At 42.6% G+C, this 25,158-nt stretch overlaps 1 protein-coding gene across 1 annotated transcript in view; it reads right to left on the bottom strand.

Moving 5' to 3' along the window:
• The window catches only part of LOC139688305 (uncharacterized), a 455,056-nt gene that overhangs the window by 290,601 nt on the left and 139,297 nt on the right, over window positions 1-25,158 (bottom strand). The window lies entirely within an intron of this gene.

Here is a 25,158-nt window from a genome sequence, read left to right as displayed (position 1 = left end):
GTACCACATATACGTGACACATTGATCAAATAATAACATAAAATTAAATCTTTACACAATAAACTAAACGAATTAAATATGTATGAACACCTATTGTTGAGCAGACCTTGTATCACGTAAAACAATTCATCATTAGCGCAATTTAACACTTATTTACAATAAATCGAACAGATAGACTGTAGCAGACAATATTACGGAATACCTAAACAATCTTTGACGAACAAGCCAAATGACAATTAGAACAGAAGCATAGATTCGTAAATCAACTCAAAACTCATAAGCAATTTAATAAACTCACATTCGAGCAGTCACATATTGACTGACTTCATTGCCCAAAGGATATGGAAGAGATACGTCGTGACCTATTTTATGGTGGGGATGAGCTTCTAGTTTAATGGTGTAGCTTCGTGACATCTCGCAGAGGGGATATATAGCAATCATTTTTGAGTTCCTCGAAAGAGAGCATCACTCTTGAAGAGAATCAATTTGGACTTCGTTTACTTCGCATGATAGAATGTTTAAATTTCAGTGGATTTACTTTGTTGACGCTGTAATTTGTAAGCTCTTCAGACCATGTGGCCGTTCTTATCTTTCAACCAACGGAATTACAGATAGGATACGATGAGGTACGCAATAAAAGAAAATAATCCATCCCGCCTTATTCCGTGTTCGCAGTGTGTGCGGTATAACCTCGAGGGAACTAAAACCATGAGAGGGTGCTCGGCAATAAAAGAGAGTGCCAAGAGAAGAGAGTGGCAAAGACCATTGTAAGGCTATTGGGAAAACAAAGAGAACTGATGGCCCTTTCCTCCCCCAATAAATTCAGTACACTACTAATTTAAATCAACAGTTTTTGTCTGCGCAACGAAAGACATATTCAGAAAACATTTCAGCTACGAGAAACCTAGGCCAAAATAGCATGATTAAGGCGGACATCCATTCGTTCTTGTTCTGCTAACGGGTTTCGCGTACCCGAAGAAGTAAGAAAAGGAATCTAAAAGGAGAGAGATAAATACTTGGAATGAGCAGAAATTAGTGAAGTTAGTTCACTTTTGGTACCTTCATTAAAAAAGAGGCCTCTTTAAATTCTCTTTTTGTCATTTTCTAGTCATATAAATTGGAACGATAGATCAACAGTCTTCCCTGAGGGTAGTTTCATAGCTACTCCCTGACATGATTAACCTCTGAATGCTAGGGCTATCACTACATAGGCTATTTAATGACGTACACTGTTTATATTTTAATATATATATATATATATATGTATATGTTCAACTGTAAATAGTATATGTAATTAAATAAGCCATACAGTAGTGAGCCCATGGGGGACTCACAAATACATGTCTTATATGTATACACACACACAGATAAATAAATAAATATACACACACACACACACACACACACACACACATATATATATATATATATATATATATATATATATATATATATATATATATATATATATATAATAAAAATCGAATAAACCGAATCATTGAACGAGCATATTTGGGGTGATTTTTACAAACCTAGAAGTCGATTAAGATACAGACTTGACTATAATATAAGTATCTCAAATTCACACCATGTGCTATGTAGGCAAGTGATTGATGCCAAAGAACTTATTACCATTATCTGACTACATACGAGCAAATTACATGGACCTTTAGATTTATTCCATTTTTTTAATAGTGTACATTTGGAAGGGGCGGAATCCAATCCCACCACGATTGAAGATTCTAGGTCGCCCAGATATATGTAGTCTATGAAAGATCTGGTGCTTTCCCGGCGTATGAGTATATGTAGTCTATGTTCAAATAACTCCAGTGACGCACTACCATACTGGTTGCCGCAAAAACAACTCACAGAGGCACATCTAAAAACTGCGTGGTCTTCACTTCACCATTGTGCGAACCCTGGAGATGTCACGAGACCATCCTCCCAACCACCCGTTTGGCTAGACTTCAATCCCGACCCAACGGCCCAACGAACGCCCTCACCTTTCTTCCCCGTTTCGAATAAAGGGATCAAGAAAACGGAAGATGAGGTGGGCGAGGGGGTTATGGGGGATGCAAAAAAAAATCAAGAGCCGGGGGAGAAAGAGTGAAAAGTGGCGGTGAGCCCGGAAAGAGGACTACCCTGTCGGACCGGAAGCTAGGGACGGTGACGAGAGCAACCCAACTTCGGGGCGTCAACCCCCTACCCATCATCCTTCCATTTGTGTACGTACCTCAGCCACCCCCCCCCCCTGAACCCTCCCCAGTTCACCCATGCACATATACCCGCCAGGCCCGGCACACACACACGCAGACAACACACACGCATACAGACAAACATCATCCGCACCCTCACGCTCCGAAACACAACAATGGCTGCGGGACACCGCCCTACCCTTCCCCAAAAATCCCACCCTTTCTTCATCCGCACCTTCCCGAATTCCAGCCACCCTGCACCAGTAAGCCTCCCTCATTCCTCTCGGCCACCGTCTCTACTCTCCAAAGCTTCAAAAAAACCATGCGTGAGGGAAGACACAAAACCTAAACCCACCCCCATCACACACACACAACCTTCGCCCCTGCTTCGCGTCCTACTACCTTTCCCCCGTAACCCTCTTGAATGGCCGCAGTACCTTCCTCGCGCCGACCTCCCCCCCACGCCCACGTTGCCTTCACTCCCTCCAAAGTCCGTCACACGGGGCACCTCTTCCCCGCAAGAAAAAACACACGCGCGCGAGCACACACACAAAACACCCCAGGGCCATTCCCGCTCCGAAACGACTACCATTTTCCGGGGCCCATAGAAACAGATAGTGGAAGAGAGGCGGAGGGAGACAGCGGGTGTAGGCGATGGAAAGAGAGAGAGAGAGAGAGAGATATGTGGGCGAGAAGGAAGAGAGCGGAAGGGTTGGTGGAGGAGAAGACAAGGAGGAAAGAGAGACGTGTGTGTGCATGCATGTACATATATACATAAGGGTGTCAGTTTTTGCACATACGTGTTTATGCGAGCGTTTATACATACATACCTAAGTACATGCTTGTAAAAATTGTTGCACCACCGTTATGTTCATTCATGTTATAAGGAGACGTAAAATATTCACTTGAGTGCATATAAAAATGGTGATAGACGTGATTGTGGAACAACACACAAATATGACACGTATTTGCTCGAGTAGGTATTTCGAAGGTAAAAACAGTTTCCTCAGTGTAAGGGCTAGAAAGTCTAACCCTTCCGCTGAAAAAGGTAGTTGTGCCACCCAAATAATATTGGAGAGAAATCGTAACAGTGATTCTCTTACGAGCACGAGCGCGGAGCTGTGCTCCAGGGTCACACTCGTGACCACTTATTTATGTATATATCTAATTATTTGGCAGTTGTGTCCATCCGAAACCTACCTTAACCGCTAGATTATCTAATATTATTATATATATATATACACATATATATACATATATATATATATACACATACATATATACATACATATATATATATATATATATATATATATATATATATATATATATATATATATATACACATATATATACACACACACATATACAAATATACACACACATATATATATATATATATATATATATATATATATATATATATATATATATACACGTACATGTCCGCGTGTGTGCACATGGACATACATGGGAGTACATACTAGTGTGTGGGAGTTTCAGAGGGGGTGAAGGATGAAGGCAAGGACTTCCGAGAGGGAAGCGAATAGGGAATTGAGGGGGAATCCGAGCGATGTGTGTTGCACGTGTGCTTTCGTGCGTGGGTGTGGCGTGCTTGCTTGTGGCGGACGGGCAGGTCTGAAGTGCCGACCCAGAGAGAGAGAGAGAGGGAGAGAGATGGAAGGACAGAAAGAGACACACACTAAAGTGAGGGCGTGTGTGTATATGTGGGGAGAGAGAGCGAGGAGGTCACATGGAAATGCTGCCGGGGCGGGGGGTGTGGTGTGTGTGGGGGAGGGGAGGGGCGGAGTGAAGCAGCAGGCGATGCGTTTCATTAAATCCATGAGAAGGAAGGAAGAGAGGCGGATGGAGCGAAGTCGGGGACACGGAGGAGCAATGAGGAGAGGAGACGGGGAGGGACTGTGCGCGGGGGAGAAAGAGAGAGAGCTGAGGGGTATACTGAGGATTATGGAGAGTACGCAGAACCGTAACCATAAACATGCCAACCACAATAAGAGGGCATACAGAATAATATGTGGATGATGACCCTACCCATCCTCCCATATCCCAGCCCCCACCCCACCTCCCGCTTCCCCGCTCGGTCCACCCTCCCTCCTTAACGCCCGCATCCTCCTTCTCCTTCCCATCTCCACTCGAAAACCCTATGACCAAACCTCCTTCCTGACTTCCCACTCACCCCACACACCCCCATATCCACCCCACCCCTACGACCCGGCCTCCCACCCTAAAAATACGGAGCGATATTTTCAGGAATAAGAGGGAAAAAAATATTCTTGTCCGGTTAGAGGCGTGACGGAGAGAGCTTCGCCATAGTTCTGACGCGGAAAATACATTTTTTCCCGGGAAACAACGCAGTGCAACGGCGGGAGGGAAGGGGGGGTGAGGGGAGGAGGGAGAATTGGGAGTTTTGCAAGGGGGACGGCGAGGGGTGGGGGTGACGTGGAGGCTGGAGTCGAAGAGGAAAGGAAGGAGTGGGGCGTCTATGTGCGTACACATACATGCATAAGGGAAGGGGACGAACGTTTCACGGGGAGGGGTCGGAGTGGGGGTGAGGGGCGTAAGGGGGCTAGAGAATTAATTTTGATGAAGTTCAACGCGATCAGCAGAGGCTATTTAGGGTGCTGCTGCCCAAGCAATTAATAGTGCCCCACGCGATACGAAATGCAGAGGGAGAGGAAGGGAGGATTGAGGCGTTTACGAGCAAAAGCAAATGTAAAATAAATGGTAAGCATTGTGAAGGGGGTGGAGGTCTTAAATAACCCGAAGGACCTTTGGACTTACATCCAAAAAGGATGCACTCGGAGGGGTCTAATAATGTTTTTCGGGGTGGTGTTCTCCCAACGTGCGTTTATTACTGACAGGCGAATGGGGGGACCTCGAATATCGAGGAATGGTCAGTTAAGACATGAGTTTTGCCAAACCCCCACTATAATCGCAGAATGTTGTCATAAAAATCAAGACGAAGTATTATTACATTTAACTAACAGTGCATATAACACCAAATATTTTAGATTAATTCCATCTATATGTTTCATACCCACGATATTTAAACTTTCAGGTATATTTTACTCTTGTAATGAAAGCCATGAAACAATCATGGTGGTAGAAGCTTTTGTTTGAAATAAACAATAATATTTTACAATCGCATTTGTCACTTTGGAATATTACCTTAACAATACATGTAGTTATGTACGCAATTAAGTTCACTTAAAATCTCCGTACAGTCATTACATTAAAATCACCAAATCATATGTAAGTTCACATTTGTACTCGAAATGTAGCGACCGCACGACGAAAGAGAGGATATGTCTCCGCGATTAGCAGATTTTTAACATACAGGAAAAGTAACCGGGCAAAAAAAACTTTAAATTTGTTTCATCATCAGAGAATCAAATCAAATCAAAACTTTGTCAAGTTCCCGAACTACAGCAAATAAGTACAGATCAAACACAACCCGAGAAAAAAAACACGGTTTTTGGGCGATATTCAACTCCTTCACCGCCACACTCGAAGCGAACGCAAAAGCGAGCGCGGAAGAAGACACAAGCCCCACCCACACTGCCGACTCAATCCGATCATTTTTCGCACCTCGGAAAGAGAAGGATGGGGGAAAAAAGGGCACGAGGAATCGAAGTAAAACGTTTGCGTTATTTAGTAGGCCAGGAACCTGGGTAAATAATTCTGTACGGGTCGCCATTTTTGCGCGAGAAACGTTCCACCCGTCGACCGGTTGGTTGGTCTAGAAAGGGAATGAGAGGAGAGGGGAAAAAAAGGCGACGAGTTTATCACACGGAGCACGGAAATCGGAGATGTGACGCCGCACCGAACGACACAGGGTGCGTATTAAAAAAAAAAGATATCAGGAACGGGGGGGACGTGTGTCCGAGGAATGGAAGGAAACGGCGGGGCATTGCAGGGCGGGGGGGGGGTTACCAGGGTCGGGATGGAGGGAATGGTAAAAGGGGTTCGGGCGTAGGATTTTTATATCCACGACCACTCTTCCCATCCCCACGTCATCCCACGGGCACATACACAGGCCTCTTCCGTGGTCCCTTCTGCCCTCCCGCGATGGAACCGAAGGTCGGAAAAAGGACGAAGAGTGTGGGAGGAGGAAGAGAGAGTGAGAGAGAGAGAGAAAGAGACGTGAGAGATATGAAATGGGAGACAGAGATAGGGGGCGAGAGAAGGGAGAGGAACGCAGGAAGGATGGGCCGAGGGGAGGAAGGGGGATGGAAACATCCAATAATTCGGATCACTGGATCACTTCTCCGCATTTTGATACCGCACGAATGAAACACTTCGAAATTTCCGCGGTTTTCCCCCATTGATCAAATCGGAAAAGGGCTTCCCTCCCATCCCACCCTCCTCTCCCCCCCTTCAGCATTTTTATTCGCAGTGGGGAGCGAAGGGGGGGGGAAGTGGAGAGGTTGGGGGGGGGGAAGTGGAGAGGGGTACGGGGGAAAATATAATAACATAACGGAGGGCGGGAAAAAAAATCACGAGACATCCAGCATCTCTTCCGTAATGCCACATATAAATTCTATTACTAACCGCAACCCTATCATATCAGAATTTTGAGCAGATTTCGCCATGTGAATCTCCAAAGAGGGGGAAGTTAAATGCCATGGCGCATTGCGCACCAAATACTAATGACGTCTTCTACTAGCTTCTTATCCGTTATAGGAAGAATTCACAGCGGAAAGGAAATAATAAACACCATTAGGAGAAAAAATTCGGAATGCGCTCCGGACACGACGGAATCATTAGAATATTACCGATTCGGTGTTTTCAATAAATTATTATAGAGGAAAACAACGACTAGATGGTGAGATCCCGAGGGAAAATGTATTTAACAATGATATTCGGGGAAAATTTAAGGTAGGAGTCTTGAACTTTTTTGGACAAAACTAGCAAAAAGTGTCTGGATTTACACATTTCCAGATGTTTAAAACTTGGAACAAAAATTGTTTGAATAACCATTCTTTCTAACACTTTCGTTAAATTTCAATTTCGAGTACAGTGATCACATCCATGGTTCTATTAAACTTTGATAAACTTTCTAGATCGAAGTACAAAACATACGTACAATTTCCAATTTCAACACGCAAGTGTGGTCTATGAAAAAATTTATAGATAGTCTGAAAGATAACAGGTCATTTAGAAACTCAAGTTATTTTTCTCCCCTTTTATTTCATTTTACAGACCAAACATACCCTCCTTGGGCCTAAAAGTTAGTTACCTTAACCAAGAAGAAATGTATATGTGAAAATAGTAACTTCACATAAAATTTATAGCTTCAGAAACTAGCGAAAGTTTAGTGTTTTAGGAAAATGGAAAAAATTTTAATGAAGATGTACAAAAAATTCGAAACCCATTCACAGATGATAATGATTCCCATGATGAAAGTTTGATTGTTGCAAGGACTTGAAGACTATTGATGCATGGATCCTCACCGAGAATAAATGGCAAAATTGGAGGCGATGAAAGGTATTTGTTCCCCAGGGATGTTTGAAGTCTGAAGGACACTGTATGGATTGAGAGACATCCTACGATCTCAGAGGCCGATTAGGGAACATATTTCGCATTACTTCGAGGGCTACTAATATTATTTCAATGAACAACTGTTTAAGCATGAGCAAAATATTTCTGGAAAAGACATGATCATTTACTTTTCATAGCTTGAAGGTGAGGAATGACAGAGATGGGCTTCAGCCCCAGTATCGCACAGGGATTACGCCAACCAAGTAAACCTTCGGGATGATAGACGTTACGCTGTTACAACCCAAAGAAGCACTGATGGAAAGTCAATAGTTAAGCTAAGATTTTACCCGGATTTCCGCACCAGTCCACAAATATCATAGTATTTAAATAACCCCCGATCTCCAGTATAATCCTCTTACAGTAATTACTTATATCTTCACTATAGATTCAAGTTTTGCCAAGTCTGGCCAAATACAATCGAATAATTTAGCATAATCTCTCTTTGAGAGCGAAATTCACTTTCGAGATTAATAATCATACGTACAATGCAACAATTTCAGAGCGTAAAAATCATTCGCCTTGACTGGGACTCGAACCCAGATCCCTCAATATCCGGTCGAGTGCTTTAGCTATTTAAATCTGGGTTCGAGTCCCAGTCAAGGCGAATGATTTTTACGCTCTGAAATTGTTGCATTGAAATGCACATTAGCGGATGACTCCGTTAAAAGTTACTGTTGCGGCATCTCCCGCAGTTTCTTTGGAATTTATCATACGTACACTTAAATGGCAATCATTTTGTTTGTTATCAAAATGCGACCAATCACAACATTTAACGAAAATTGTAACAAACATCTCCGCATATAATTTAGTCAAGAGATTAAAATTAATTAAAACAACTAAACGAAGATAAAACGACACTTCCACAGAATAAAAGTACTAGTATAATTTGCGATCGCTTTCGATATGAAATAAAATATCAACAAAAGTATCACATTTTGAAAGAAAACTTTGTTTTCTTTTTCTCACAGCATGAAGGAGATACACCAAGTCACGTCTTATTTCACACGTGGAGAAACTTAACTACAAGGGATATACGAGTGAAAGGTCCGCATCAGTGATTTATGCAATAAACAATTAGATTTTGTGATAACGAGGATATATTCCTGACAAGAACTAATGCCAACATTTCCACTTATATAGCTACAGTACGTTTATTTCCACTTCGACAGCCTAACTCACGGAAACCACTTCAACACTCATCTCCAACTCCTTCATTCAAATTATTAATCCAAGACGGACAATTTAGAAGTACTGCTCTCTTGTCATATTAAAACTTGCAGCGCACGTTCACGCCCACAATCCTTTTAGCAAGTAATTTCTAGGATTTATCACCAGGAAACTTCTTCATTTTGTTTCCGACGAAAATATTTGATCTGGCATCAATATTTTAACAGTAATTAAATGTGAGAAGACCAAAGTACCAAATCAAGTGCTTCTCGGGACAAACATGACTAAACGGCATGCATGAAACTATCGATTCATCATGCTCAATAAATACTGTGACTTTAACTGGGTGAATGAGATGCAGTGAAGGAGTACAAAACTTAAATGACCATCAATACCTGCTCTAATAATGCGCAACACCTAATTTATCGTGTGTTTTCCTCATAAAATAGCGGCATACGGTGACATTAGGGAACTGACTGATAGGGTATTTCCTCGTGGGAAGAGGGCCGGCAACGTCGAAGCATGCAATACCAGTCTCCCCCGACAAACGGATCGTTTCGAGCAGACAGACCCAAGGGAGCGCGGAATTTCGCGGACGAGGACGGAGAGAGAGAGGACCCACTCGACTCGGGGAGGAGACGAGATTCGATCGCGAAAACGGCAGTTTGGGGAAGGACTGCCTCTTCTTGGGAGACGGGAGAGCGACCGGGGAAGAAGGGGGCAAAAGAGCAAGGGAGAGGGGGAGGGGGCTGGACCGACGGAGATTGCACCGGGGACTGCGAGGCGCCGGGTACACGCACGGCCACCAGGGATGAGTGGGGCGGGGGAGGAAAAGACCGGGGGAAGGAAGACGTCACCCACCCCCCAACCACAGTTCCTCCGACTCTATGGCATCCTTCCGTCCTGGAAGAGAGAGAGAGAGGAAGGAGGGAAAAAACACAAAAAAATGCTCCCCTGCTTGGCGAGACCGTGATCGTGAGCTACGGTGGGGGAGGGAAAAGAGGCAGGACTTCGTAAAGCGGAACCATAAAATAAGGCGCACCGCGGAGCGTACAGAATGGTGACGGAGACACGCCCAGTGGAAAGCCCGCACGGAGAGGGAGGGGGTGAGAAGGGGGAGGAGGACGGGGATGGACGGGTGATGGTAGACGAGAGGAGTGGGAGACGGGCACCGTGGGGGAGGGCTGTGGAAGAAGAAATGGGGGAACATTTACATTCCAGCCGGCAATTCAGCGCGCACAAGTTAAGAAAGGGTTGAAAGAGCTCGGAATGTGTGGCCAAAATAAAAATAAAATATAATATGTCCACGTCGTGTGGGAGGCGACCGTAGAGTCGATCGCAGTAAATTTCGAGTTGATTCTCGAGCTCACATTGGTTTCCCGTCTAAAAATTAGAGAAGATTCATTCGCTCCTTAACTCACTATTCGTTTCCACCACTGACTATCCGAACATGTACAAGTGTTAACAAGAAAATGTTAACAAAGAGTCGCCAAAAGCGAACAATGCATCCTCAACAATTCCAATAAAAGTCTCCTTTAGGTATCCTTGACAATGACGAACACCGATGAACTTTGGTGGGCATTTTCAATCAGGTGTGAAAACTGGCTTAATTCATCCTAACCAAATATTTTCACAAGCGAGGCCCCTAACGCATTCCTAGATATTCTTAGGAAGTTTATATAAAAAATTGTATCGTAATAGAATTAATTTAGGAATTCTAACGGACCCCAAATCCAAATGAAAGCGAGCAATTATCATATTTCCAAATGTAACCCTTTCGTGAGATATCTGAAAACACGCTATTCATTCATAAGCGAAATGATAGTAAAATCGTTAAATGGTTGAATCAAATTACACAGCACGTTACATCAGCACACCGGCCTTTTGTTATGACGGAGAGAATATCCCCCCCCATTTAAGCAAGACCTTACTCGACACGTTCGAGTTATACATGGCTACTGGTAATTCTAAGTTCGTCAAAATCCACTTCGTTAATTCCACAACTCTATGATGTTTTCCAATCAAATACAACTGAGATGGTCCAATTATTCATGAGTTGGTTCAACTTGTCCAACACTCGACTGAATGCATGTCGTGACTCAGAAAAAAAATGTTACCAATCCATCGGCGCATGGGCGCGGGACAGACCTTCCATCACCCTGCGAACTCACTGTGGCACGCTTCCATCTTCCATGGAAAGAGAGAGAGAGAAAAAAAAACTCGAGAAGTGAAGTGGCTGCGAGACAGTCGAGCGACGGATTTCGAGTAAAATACTGGAAAATGTAAGAAGCTTTCTCTGATTAAACCGTTCGTGCGTAGAGGGGGCGGAAAGGCGAAAAAAAGATTCGAGAAAAAACGAATGGGAGCTTCAAGGGTTGAAATGCGCAAGCGAGTGAGGGTTTTCTCCGCCGTCGTCGGCCCAAATGGGACTCCCTCGCAACGGAAAGAGATAAACAAGGGGAATGAGAGGGGGAGATGGGGAAAGGGTGAGTGGGCGGGCAGGGAGGAGGCGAGAGACGGTGTTTTGGCAAGGAAGCAGTAGGGAGGTAGGCGTTAAGAGCTTGAGTCGGCGGCAGGGGATCTGTTACGGCTGTTTGACGTTGCGATATATCGACTGCCATAATGCAATTTCTCTGTTACCACAGGGTGAAAAGAACATTTTAAATATTTCTGATAGTTTTCTAAACATTATTCAACGATTGTCTCTCACAATGACAGTAGCGAAGTTAAGGCTTCTTCTTATCTCCCTACATTGAAACCAAGCCCTAGCGCGTGTGACAGACGGTTATTCAATACCAGGCATGTAACTTAAAAATCAAGATTTTCTTCATTATTAGGTACCAATAAATACGTAAAATGATGAAAACAATTCTGATTATATTAACTACAGGGTTATGTGTATGTTATCTAGGTGCGAAATACCGCCAAGCTTACGAGACGAGCTGCTAGTAACAAGAAAGGCAAAGCAATGAAGGGAAGATGACATATTGACGAAATACTAGAACGATTTGAATGCAAAAAATACTTTTTCCTTCACCCTAGCGTGGTCGTTTAGAGTGATTCTGATCCCTCATGCTTACTTTCGTACGAGCAGAGACGGGAGCTCAGGGCCAATATTTTTTAAAATGTAGTCTCCCATCTTTCAAAGAATTAATACCATCTTCCAATTATGCTACAGCAAAGAAAACACTCCTGTAGCGTTAAATAGACCTTGATAGACGATTTATTCCGTCAAATGCAAAATTTCAATTTAGGTCTCCATTGATGCCGTAGGAGAACTGAACGTTTCATCATACAACGGCTGCCGCAGGATTAATAATGAGGAATAATTTATAAAAACTTGTACCACATTTTCATCACACATTTAGCTAACACTGCAGCATAAAATGCACACATTAGTGTACCATAAATAATGTGAATAAAAATGTACTCTGATGAACCCAGATATCGTATTGGTGGGCAAAAAAGGATGTCAAACCCCACACTAACCGAACCAATTGATACCAAATATCGCTGAATACCAAATCGACTGAACATAGCCGACCAACCGTCCCTAAACGCAAAAAAAAACGTTGCTACAATAATTAAGGTAGTAGCAACACTGAAAAAAACTAAAACAATCTTCACGCATTAAGGAATTTCATAAAAATGAGCATGAATAAATATTTTGTTAATGCTCATGTTGGGCTACAGTTGATTTATACGCTATTTACCAGTCTCCTTCGAAGTATTAAAAATAAAATGAAAAATTGAATACTTCGTCGAGAAATTATTGAATGCATACTTCGTTAAATTAATTGAAACTACTTAAATTGTGACTAAAAGCTGGGTACTGTATTCCAGTAACTCAGGCATAGTCGATATTGGACAAGTAGAGGAGTGGGCATGATACATGTGTAAGTCGACCTGCCGAGGGGAATCTTATGTGAGGCCAATCCTTAAGGTACTCGCAGTTTCATTTCGTGACCACGATATTAAAATATATCGCGGAATAAAGACCATACTGGATGGGAGTATATTCGACGATATAATAATACCGTCATTATAAAGTCAAACCCATATTGCACCAGGTTTCAGAATTGAAGGTGAGATAACTTACGTATGAACAAGTAAGATTACGTGAGTCTTTCTTACTATTGCTTTCCCTAAGGTTTGCATTCCATTTTGTATCGAGTGATTTCCTTTACAAGGGAATTAAAATATAGCATATAGAAATTGATCCACAGGGTGCGGTTCGTAAGTAATATGCGAGACTGAACCGCAAAAACGGTACCATAACCTAGAAGTAGTCATTCAATTCGGAGCAATTTTCTACTACGGTACACATTGCAAGGAATGATACAAAAAGTGATCCTATGCGACTAATACTCGCATATCTCAAGTGGTATAACGGAAATGCGTTATAATTTTAACACTCGTAACACAAGGCAAAGGACCGTCTTCTTTAGGGACCGAAATCGGTTGAGGTGCAAAAAAGAGACGTGTCAGGCGTGACATGGTGGAATATCATAATTAATTAAAAATTTGCAATGTTTTCCACAAAATATTTTACAAAAAAAATCGTGGAACATATTGCATATTTTTAATCGGTTAAGGGACAGTAAAAGGTGCAACTGTGCTCTCGACAGCACCACTCGAAACCACTAATCGGCAAATAACACGTGAGAGCATCGTCAATGACCCGAAATCGCACCGCCCTCTTGCAAATCCGATACGGATGCGACGCGAGCGCGATGCGTTGACGTGAGCCCCCGGTGAGATGACATGAAATTCGACATGGACGTGCCACATCTTTCGAGACGTTGGATTCACATCGCACTGCGATATTCACGATCGAACATCGCATGGCCCTGGTGGGGTTGTCATGCGGACGAAACGGCTGTGATGAGAGGGTGGGTGGCGGCGGGGTGGTGGACGAGGGTGGACCGAGTGTGTATCGGTGGGGCGAATGCAGGGAGGGCTGGAAACGAGTTTCCGAGGAGAAAAAAAGGAAAACGGGGAAGGGAGGAGACTATGTGAGGGTTGGGTGGGTGTCTGAGGAACGGGATGGGAGCGAGGAAAGGAGACTTTTTAAAGGCGGGCGGGGGATGGACGGATTGGAACGGCCGAGAGGGCGGCAGGTGGAATTCTCGAGTCGCCATTGCCGATAAGAAGCCAATAGGACAAGACTTTTCAGGATGAAGATGGGGGGGAGGGTCACGTGGGAGGATAGGAACACAACCTCCGTCTTTCCCTTACCCCCCTCCCTCAATCCGCTTCTCGTTCTTTTCCTCCACGCCACTACCAGCTCGGCTCCTCTACCGCGAGAAATGCACCGGTCCGAAAAGCTCTTCGTGCGGCACAGAAAATTCCATCGCTGGCGACCAGAGGGAATCACAGCATATTAACAATTCATTTCAAAGATTCCGCAGAGATCACGAAGTTCAGCGGGGCAAAGGTTTCCCCGGAAACATAAATATCCAAATTAATAAGGAGAAACGAACAGAAATGCACGTCAGCTACTCCAAAGGAAACATTTATGCTCTCCTAAACCAGAAAAGATAAATTTATCTTATCAAAATATTTTCGCATACAGATGGATCGCTGCAGTCTTTGTTCATCGGTGAAAATAATTATTGGACAATATATTCGAGTGAAGGACGTGTTATTCCATGGAGTATAGCGTAGGATTACTGACCACAGGGCCCGAATTAGATTCCAGGTGACGCCTATGGACATCCTCGTCTCTACCCGAGCTGCTTGATTATCTGGTACCAGATCTTCTTAGGAATCCGTAGGAGGCAAAGGGGGAAAGAAATGGTCCCCCAACCCCGATGTGTGGATTTCACACGCCTTTGGGCTAAGTACTAGGTGAGCTCTATCCTCACATGTCAGACCAACTTTCCGGCTGATAAGTGTGGTTTTTTTTTACAGAATAGTAAAATAAATCCATGAAGGTAGACTTTAAATCCTCTTTGCTCTGATCCATGTTTTACTCCTCGCTTCCTTAGAAATTGGCAAACGCGTGATACGCCACAGACATTGAGACCCTCGAACTTTTTCTACGGAATACACAAAAATACATCGAGAAAAAGATTTAAGTATTAACTCTCACATAACGTGGTACTTACTTTCGACCCTGTATAAAAATATAAGCCAATGATTCATACCTCCCCGGACTATGATTTTAAGAAACTAAAAAAATAATTCGTTCACATTAATTAAAAACAATGGAGAGGAAATAAACTCATAAAGATATTTACAATCATAAATAACAGCAATTAGTACATACCAACTGGAAAATACCAAGGTATTAAAATTTGCTTCGTCCTCAGAGGGTAATAATGAAATACGCAACTCTAGGGAGCGGCAGCATAACTCGCTCATTTGAAGGGGGTTTGAATTAAAATCAGCAAATCACGCTGCCGAACCCTATTATCAATAAATATAATTAAAAATAATTCCGTACGAAGTGATATAGTGTTTCATAATAGTAGCCGGTGACCAAAAAATCAGCCGGCGACCAGGCTCGACATAGTAAATGGCAATAATTTTCTGAAAAAAAAACAGGCGATGTCGGTTAAGTCATTTGCTTTGAAATAATGATTAAGTTTGACGACGACAAACGCAAGGGGGAGCACAAAATATGGTCGCGTCCTCACAAGGTGCAACGAAATAATCATCCGTTATATCACACGCCACTCCGAAAACAAACAAACTAGGTCGGAAAGCAAGGGAGAGAAAGGAAGCAAGGGAAAAATGTCAGGCCACAGGACACAGGGTCCTCCAAACTTGCAACGAGGCATTTACACGGCTCATAACCTCTAAACACTCGACGGCAAACCCTCCCCTTAACCTCGCCCACCACCCCGAGCGATGCGAGAAAGTAGATGAGGAAAGGAAGGAAGGAGGAGGTGGGAGGGAGGTAGGGGGAGAGGGCGAAAGAACAATGGGTGGGCGAGCAAGGGAGTGGATGACTCTGCTCTCGAGTGGAACAAGAGCTTCCATCTAGGAAAGAGATGGGAGGGGGAGGGATAGGGTAGAAGTGGGGGGGAGAAGGAGAGAGAGAGAGAGAGAGAGAGAGCCTCTGGGAGATTTAGAGGGGATTAAATCAGCACTTAAAACGGAATGAAGGGGAAAGCGGAGCGAAACAAAGATGTGAGGCGATGAAAGGGGAGGAGAGGTGAAGGAGAAACGGGGTAAATGTTATGAGAAGAGGAGCATAATCACATGCGATTACCACGCATTTACGCTCTTCGTTCGACAGCCAGTGTTTAGAGCGCGGCTGACTCATTTTCCCTCGCCGACGGTGAAAAATCGTTTTCAACTCATGCGACACACCGACCGCGTATCGATGCTCAGTAGGCGTGGTAAGAGAGACAGAATTCGAGACGCAAATCGAAATTGAAACTCGTTCAAAGGGATATTGCACGCGAAAAGAGAGGGCAAGCCATCGGATCATGCGGGACTGAATTTGTAATCAGAGTTAATTGCGACTTTAACTGAAAAGCAGAATCAAACCCGACAGCAAGATCGTGTGCTGAGGTGAATTTAATGCTACATACATATTCCATCAGAGAATCTATCTACTTTTCGGCGGAATAAGCTATTCTACTAATTGAACCAAATTCATGACTAAAGTCAAGACAAAATGATTTAGCATGAAAGACAAACCTGTTAGCTTTATTTGGCAAGCGTACGATGAAGAAAGCAATTTTTTCACTAGAATTACAGAATATTAAAAAACATTTCCGGATGCTGTTCCTAAATGAAAAGGAGGGATACAACATTTATAACTTAGAATATGTTACGGCATTTCCAAATGGATTACGTCATCCGATGAACAATACACGTTCTGAGCATCTGATAAGAAATTAACAAAGGAATAAAAATCAAATGTGCTATCACCACGATTTTATATTAGCGTAGAATTGAAGTTTTTTATTACCTTCAAACACTTTCAAGTGAACGTTTCCAAATAGGTATATCAAGAAACGGCCAGGTGAGTCCTAATCATTTGAAAGACCGCCACGAATTGCTCTAATATTGTAATTACGAAAATATATCACGGAAAGAAAATACCATAAATTATGACATAAAAAAATGGAATGCTTCTATTACGTTTTGATGACACCGGAAAACAATTAAGGCTATTTGTTTGGGAACGATGAATAACGCCTTTCGTAAAGCGTTTCTACCCATGTCCAAAATCAGCGCTACCACTTACTGAATATTGATTGATTGATTAACAAGGCGGCCTTCGCCTGAAAATTATAGACCGTTGGACCTACTCTTAGCTGATTAATGCCAGCTGGAATTAATGCAGAGGGTTTTGGGAAACTTCGACCACGGTAAGCGGGAGGGCCGAATAAGGAAAATTCCAGACAGCCAACCACGGGTGAAGTATCCTTGGATTTTCCGCACAAAGTCCGCCCCCTAAACACAAGCGTTCACACATTTGCTCAAGGTTGACTATGCTACTATTTGTGATATTTAATCAACACCGATCACTAACTCACAAAATTATAGCTGTGCAACAAACCTAGAACCATTGAGCTAAGCGATTCGATACCTTGCAGAATTTTAATAACCCCGAATTTATTCATTTTATGTAAAATTATGGCGTAGGATCGGGCGGAAGGGAGCAATTTAAAAAAAAATTAATTAAAGCAACAAGCACTCTACTCCGTGTCCGAGAAATTAGCCCCATTATACGGAAGAGTTCGGAATTCTTAATTTCTGTGAGAGAAAGGTTGCAATCAATAAGATGGTGAGTAAGAGCAAGACTTATATAAAAAATATCTCTTTTTACTTCAATATGGTTTTTTTCTATTTCACGCCATCGAACCAACGTCCATACATTGAAAAATTATCGCAAAAATACGATGGATAACATGTAATAACAACGAGGGAAATACCTTTGAAGATAATTGTAAGGTTGGTAAGGTGGGAATCACGAGGTGAGTTTCCAGATAAAAACTCATCTGATGCAGTCATCAGGTATTTTTCTCCTCACGCACCTGCCCTTAATTTATTAAGTAATATTGTGAAGCAATTAATGACGACGTTGAACACGCTTGAACATATTATATTCTTAATAAAAGTAAATGTAATTAATCGACGTTTTTCCCAAGTTCACCGCACAAAATTCAACTGTAAACAAAATATAATATTGTCTCTTCCCGGCAGTTGCCGCCAAAGATATATTCATTCGCGATTCCTTCAGAAAAGTTCTCTCTTTTTTCAAAACCGCTACGTTGAAAAAATACCTATATCCTACGCCGACAATTTGAACGATTCAAGTACAACTTCCTTAAGATGAGCCGTAGGGAGAGTATAGACTGAACCCGCACATAATTTGCCGAAAAGTATTCCATCCAACACATTTAAACTCCACGTCATCACAAATTTTGATGTTGCACCCGAGAAAAGAGATTAAACAATAAAATGGATTATATTAGAGTCACGTTAAATAATGACTTTGTCTGAACTATAATCTCTTCCTCAACTTCTAATTACATGTTTTAATTTCAAAATTGGGCATAGTTCAGGCAAACAGCTATGCCTAGGTAGGATTCCAAAATAATAAGCTCCCTTCCCTGTCGACTGCACTGACTGACCATAAATGAATCAAATGCCCCCAATAATTCCAAAAATGAAAGGGTTTTTAAATGAAAACAATTAAATTTTTTTACCAAACAATGAATGCGTTCGAAAATTCGGAGAATCGTGATTATGAGGAAAGATTATTTTCATTGGAATTTTTCAGCAGGTATTTTTTACATTTTGAGAAGCTATGGAATTTTGGAGAATGGAATAGATAGCACATTGTCGGGGAGGAGAGATACGTAAAGGGAGGAAAATAACACACAAGTTCGAAGGAATGAAAGGGGGTAGAGAGTATGTGGGATTAAAAATGGCTTATTTCGACATGAGATTTAAGGGTATTTAGCGCCGCGTTAGGCAAGACTAAGAAGCATGTTAATGCGTATTTTTGGGGTCTTCAAAGCCTTCCAACAACGATAGACTACTAATAATAAAACTCCTGTTTACATTGAATGTTATATTATTCCAAAACATCCCTATCCTTAGTCCGAAACCACAAAAACTATTGATTCCCAAATGACGGTGGGACACCGGAAAAATATACGCAAAAAATTATTCCTTTTTCTTCATTATATGATTAAGACTGGCTCTTTCTTTCATCAAATTCTCAGCCTCTGGATAATATAGCTTTTACATATTTTCCGATAAATTTTTGTTATTTGGATGTGAAACTCAAAAAAATAATCCGCGAGTAGATCCACACTTACGAAGGTGGCTGGGGCCACCGAAATTACCCATATGTGTCTTCTTTTCTTCTGCGTGCTCCTTGTCTACTTTTTTCTGTGCGTTTTCCACAGCATAGTTTTACGACAATGACCTCTAACACTGACTGAAGGTGCGGCCGGGAAATTGGCAAACAGCATACGACAGGGTTGCTTAATAATGAATCGGTTGATGCAATCGAGAACCTGATGGTCCATATATCGTGAATAATATACCCCTACTACTACAATACTAGTACTTGGTGCACTGCTACATAAATCGTTTGAAATAACACCTTCGTCTATATATCTTTCGAAATAGCTCTCTAGCAATTTTGCGGAATTCATATGCATACAATTAATATACCCACATTTACCTGCGCATTGAAAAGTGAACGGCGAGAGAAAACGTTTGAAATCTACGCACAGAGACCTCAAGAGAATTTAGTAAGAAACAAATGTACGACTGGGATTAAGCCTACCACTCCTTACTCTTTTCTCGCTCCCGAGATAGCAATCAATTAAATCCGAGCTGACCAGCAAGTGATGGAGGGAGGGAGGGAGGAAGAGAGAGAGAGAGAGAGACCGAGCCGATTCAATTTTATACTTTATGGCGGCATAAAAACGCACGAGATAAGGCTAGGATTGGATCGAGGGCCGTCCCGAAGAGACGCAGGGAGGATGGATGGAGGCGAGAACGATTTAGGGTCATCGGCGAGCCTAAGGCGGACAAGACACGGCCAAGACATGCACCTGCGGTAATGCGTGGAGATAATTAACCCAAGGGGAGTGGGAGGCAATGGACAACTGGAGAGGAAAGGAGGAAGGAGGCGGAGGGGAGTCCAAGGGGGAAGGGACAAAGGGGAGACTGGGATGAGGGTGAAGGGCGTAATAGAACGGAAAGGGGTGAAACGGCGTAGAACAAGAATAATTGCCATTATCTCCGCCTCGACGTCAGGGAAGCGCTTTAAAAAGTATCGCTCTCCTCCCACTCCACAATCTCCTTCCCCCGTTCCCACGTGTCGTTAAGCAAAACAACATGCCCACCCGAGAAGGGAATGGGGTCTTACCAAGTAAAAGGGGATTTACTAATGCCAGCAAGAGGAATGCACGCGAATTTCGCGTGGCTGAACAATTTTTTTTTTAATCGTTCCCTTCAATATTTTTCCTTGAAAGGAAAAGGATGACTTGAAAGCGAGTCCTGCGTAACCTGACGGAAAAGTTAAAGGAGTACGTCTATGAATAAATTAGCATCAAAGATCACAATTAAAACCTATAAAGCCCTAAAAGATGAATTCTAGCGACAATGTCTATACATAAAAATGGACGTCTATTTGCTTCACGGCTTCTTTAAAAGGGGAAAATATTCGGCTTTCTGAACTCATCCAGCATAATAGGGGTATATAATCCTATTTTCAACTGAAACGAATATACATACCACTGATTTATACACACACGGAATGTTTGTCATTCAGACATTCTAGCACTGCGAATAGAGTTAATTGGTTCGAAGTACTCAAAGTGACAGTGGAAGGAGGCATGTGGTGCTTAAGTTGGAACAAACAATCTCGTTTAATCGAGAATAGGAACGGAGAATAATTAAGAGAAATAGTCAAGGTACAAAGGGAGGAAGACTTACCCACTCCACCACAATACAATTGCAACAAAAGGCAAACTGTGAATGCACCACACCAGACAATGCGTGAAGAGGACCGAATTAAAAGTTTGAACTGGTATTTAACTCCATTATTTTCTATTCAAAATGACAAAAGCAATGATCGATCTCAATCCATGCACTCTCTTAACAAATTACCAAATTAATATGCCAAGCAATCTAGAAGGGCCTTATGCTATAAGTTCATTACGTCTCTCATGCAAGAATGACACATAAGCACGTAAACAAAAGCGCTGCGTATTTTTAGGGTGAAATAAATACTATCCATTCCCTTGCAAACGAATACGGAATGTGGGGGGTTGGGTGGGCAGGGGGTGGTTGGGGGTGATGCGAAGATAAGGATAGGACCGAACGAGATGAAACGGATTCGGGAGAGGAGAGATTGAGAGAGAGGACGGGTGGGGAGCAAGGGGCGACGGAATAATGCGTCGGGACGAAGACACGGAACGGATTCCTGCCGAGAGATAAAAGCGGGAAGGAATAAATTGCTGCAAGGGTAAGAGAAAAGAATAGGTATTCCGCGCACCCGAAAGAATTTGCAAGACAAAAAGCTCGCCAATCTCCGCGCTCGAGCATTACAAAAAACACTTCTGACTCTGCAACGATGACACCCGACGATTACGGACTCAGATCGTAACTAATGAGGAAGCTTCGGCGGGGGAACGGGGGAGAAGCGGGCAGGGGGAGCAGCCGGTGGGTGTTGCGAGGGGGACGAGCGAGGGGGAGAGAAGGGGGAGGGGCGGTGCTTCCGACGACTGAGGCGATCCTTCCCAAGCCTATCGGGGGGGAAGAGCGATGCTCCGATTGAACAGCGAAAATGGTCTTCATGCTCCCAATTCGTGATGTGACACTATATCACGGGTCCTCGTAAAGTCGAACCCCACGTTTCACTTTGCATCGAAATTTCCAGCAGGCACACATTTCATTATTCCTAACACAGCTGCAGAGAGAGATTTTCATTTTCGCGGAAAGGAAACGTCTCTGGACTAGGCAACAAACAAGGCCCTTTACATCACACATTGAAAAAAAACATACTTTATTACAATTACTCTACCTAAGGGTGAAGAGAGAAACTCAACTGAAAAATTATGTCTTGAAAATGTCCAGCATTTTTCGGTGCAAGAGCTGAATAAAAGTTGGTTCAACCACGAATTGCAATTTTTAAAACACTACGAGATTATAGATTACCCCACTATATGACACGAATTGCATACACAGAAATATGTTTAACCAGTGTAAATCACTAACCCGACCCCAATCGCGTCATTCGTACTCGATTATTCTTTAAGTACTATCACAAATTTTAAGACACGAGATAATGAGTACGTTTAATCGATGTATTTCTGCAATGTGAATGGTCATCGAAATCTGATGCGCGCCTGAAAGTGAAGAGACCTCAACCTCGAGAAAAGAAGAATAAAGGAAGCCACATGCCGAGAAGTTGGAGAAAAGTTAATGACTTAATCCAAACTACTCCGACAAAGGCTTTTCTCCCTTAGGCACACGATATATCTACCACCGCGTCATGTGACTCCATCCTATTGACCAGACAATGAGTTTATAGTCCAGCTTGTAATAAAAGTGAAGCAGTGAATTTTTAGTCACGCATTCGCGGCTTGCGGTTGGCAACTTTCGACATGGATTGCCTCCTTTAAACGCTACACATAGGACTGAATTCATTTGGTAGCCATTTTCTTGGCTTCCTTTACCAAGGAACTACTAGTTCGAATTGAAATGTTTACAGAACTTGTTCGTCTTCTCCTCAACTTTTATCCCATTCAGGCAAGTGGCGCAAAGACAGTTACAAAATGGACACACTACATTTAAGATTAACTGATAAACTGTCAGCCCGTGGCGCTCTTCGTTCAGTATAAAGCTTTAAATGTGGAAGCCTGGAATCTATGATATATCTACACGAAACCTCGACAGCCGCCCCAAGGATGTGGCGGGGTATCAGCCATACATATGAAAAAATATTAGATCACACATTTACTAGCTAATAAACAAAACACCCGCCAACGCAAACAAGCATGCCTTCACATATTATTGCAATTATTGTAGTGATGGACTAAATCATTAACTTTTTGTCTTTAAATTAATATATACGGGTTCTGGTTTCCGTTCGGCTGTTGTTGCAATCCGCACGTTCCTCTCTCTTCAATTTCCTTTATTCCTTTCGAGCATCATTGATGGCGTGGACGGCTCCAATAAAATAGATATTTTAGAACTGAATACCTTTAGGGATAGGCAAATTTAAATGTACTGATTTTACGTACTTCCAGGAAACTTAGCTCTTTTAACAATTAATTTAATTTTGATCTTGCATAGTTCTTTCGACTCGTTCACATTTATAAACTATTTCATACATGTCGCTTTTCTCCTTGAGAATGTTAACATATGTCTTGCCTTGATAGACCAAACCACAACATTCATGTATAACGTTCTCGGCCTCTCACTTCCCTTAAAACCTTAAGCCTTCTCTCAAACATTTGCTTCGTAATTCCACTCTCAGTCATTCTCTCAACGTAACCAAATCATCCTTGCACGCTTTTTCCATGTTTGTCTCTTTCGGGATTTCATTATAATAAGGATTTAATCCAACATGGCTTGAATAAATATCATATATTATGCATCTTACAACTCATAATGCATCTTAAATTATACCTTACTGCAAGGCGCCGCATGTGCATGTGGGGGAGGGTATCAGGGCCCCAGTCATGCATAACACTATTACATTATATGTGAATTCGCCAAGCTTTCGGCCATAATGACTCACTTATAATAAGAAGCACTACGGTAGGAGGGATCATGCTACTAAAATGAGAGGGATTAAAGGTAGAACAGATAGATTTTAGATGTCATTTTTCAAAGAACGATAGGGGATCTAAATAACATCGTTCGACCGCGGTGGGGTCGTGTTCGGGTAAAATTATTCCCGAGTGTACTCACTCCCTGGCGGTGGCTTGCAGAGTATATATCAATAAAAAAATAATATAGAAGTGTACTTGGAATATCCTCTACTTCTGGGTCATTATTGACCTCGCTTGCTTCCTTCACGTCTAAAGGGAATTCTATCACACGTACCACGCGTGCCTTCTCCAATTACCCCGGTCATACATTCTCTGGTAAACACTTTAAATTACCCAAGAGACATTTACTCCAAAAATTGCAAATCCTTTATTACACTCCCTCCGACGAATGCGTAATACATTCCACAGCTTCCTAATGCGGCCTAGCTAAGACAAATATACCCTCTCCTTAATTTTTTTCAGTGCATTATTCTATGAGCATATAAAGGAAACCAAGTTCCTAACAAGAGCACTCGCAAATTCTGTCGATGCCCATTAATAATTAAACCAACAATCTTTCTGACAGCATTTGCACGCTCGATACCAAATTCTCTAGTATATTTTTAGTGAAATAGCCATCGGTATAAATACAAGTCATGCGAATTAAAAATCTTCTCAGAGAATTGGCACGTTTGTTTCCCGAAGGAGGACATTTTCCATACAGCCTAACTGTGGAATTCGAAGGGAGGCTAACTAGGTACAGACCTGTACACAATGATAAGAAGAATGCGACGAACATCAGTACACAAAAATTCTATGAGACAGCAGTTTCAGGTGGGGGGAAAAAAGCGAGGACGCGGCAGAGCCATATAAAATACGTATAAATAGCACGACTTCACCCAAGGAAGCTTCTTAATGCGCTATTGAGATAAGACTGGAAAGAGTAACGACCCGGTCTCTCCCAGATGGGGTGGTAGAATGGGGGGGGGGGAAATGCGGAAGGTGGAAAGGTGTCGGTGGAGAGGGAGTGGGATTGACGGCGAGGGGAGGACGTTGATGGGGAGGAGGAGAGCGGGAAGACACCCTGACACGCTTGCCGCCCCACACAGAGGACACCCCCACCCTTCCGACGCAGCATCCGCTGGCCACGGGGGTCCACTGACCGCTCGGATTACAGCCGACTGGGAAACTGGGGTGGGGTTGGGGGGAGGGTAGAAGGAGGACTTGCGGAGGGGTGAGGTGAAAGGATACAGCCAATAGCCGAAGGACGCACGAAATTATGACAAACCCAATTTTCCTAAGATAGCGTCAAGCCTACGCATGACTACGCATCTCGAATAGTCGTCAGCTCTGTTAATTAAATATCTACGCTTTAAGCGTACACATCTAAAAAATAATGAAAACTACAGATTAAAGGTATAGACAGAAATAACAATCGACCGCGGAATATTACCGACTTACCTTAAAAAACTCTTCGGTAAATT

This window comes from Hetaerina americana, unplaced genomic scaffold (genome assembly GCF_022747635.1).
Source record: "Hetaerina americana unplaced genomic scaffold, ioHetAmer1.1.p SCAF_2, whole genome shotgun sequence".
Classification (NCBI taxonomy): Eukaryota; Metazoa; Arthropoda; class Insecta; order Odonata; family Calopterygidae; genus Hetaerina; species Hetaerina americana.
This window is presented reverse-complemented; position numbering and strand designations above follow the sequence as displayed.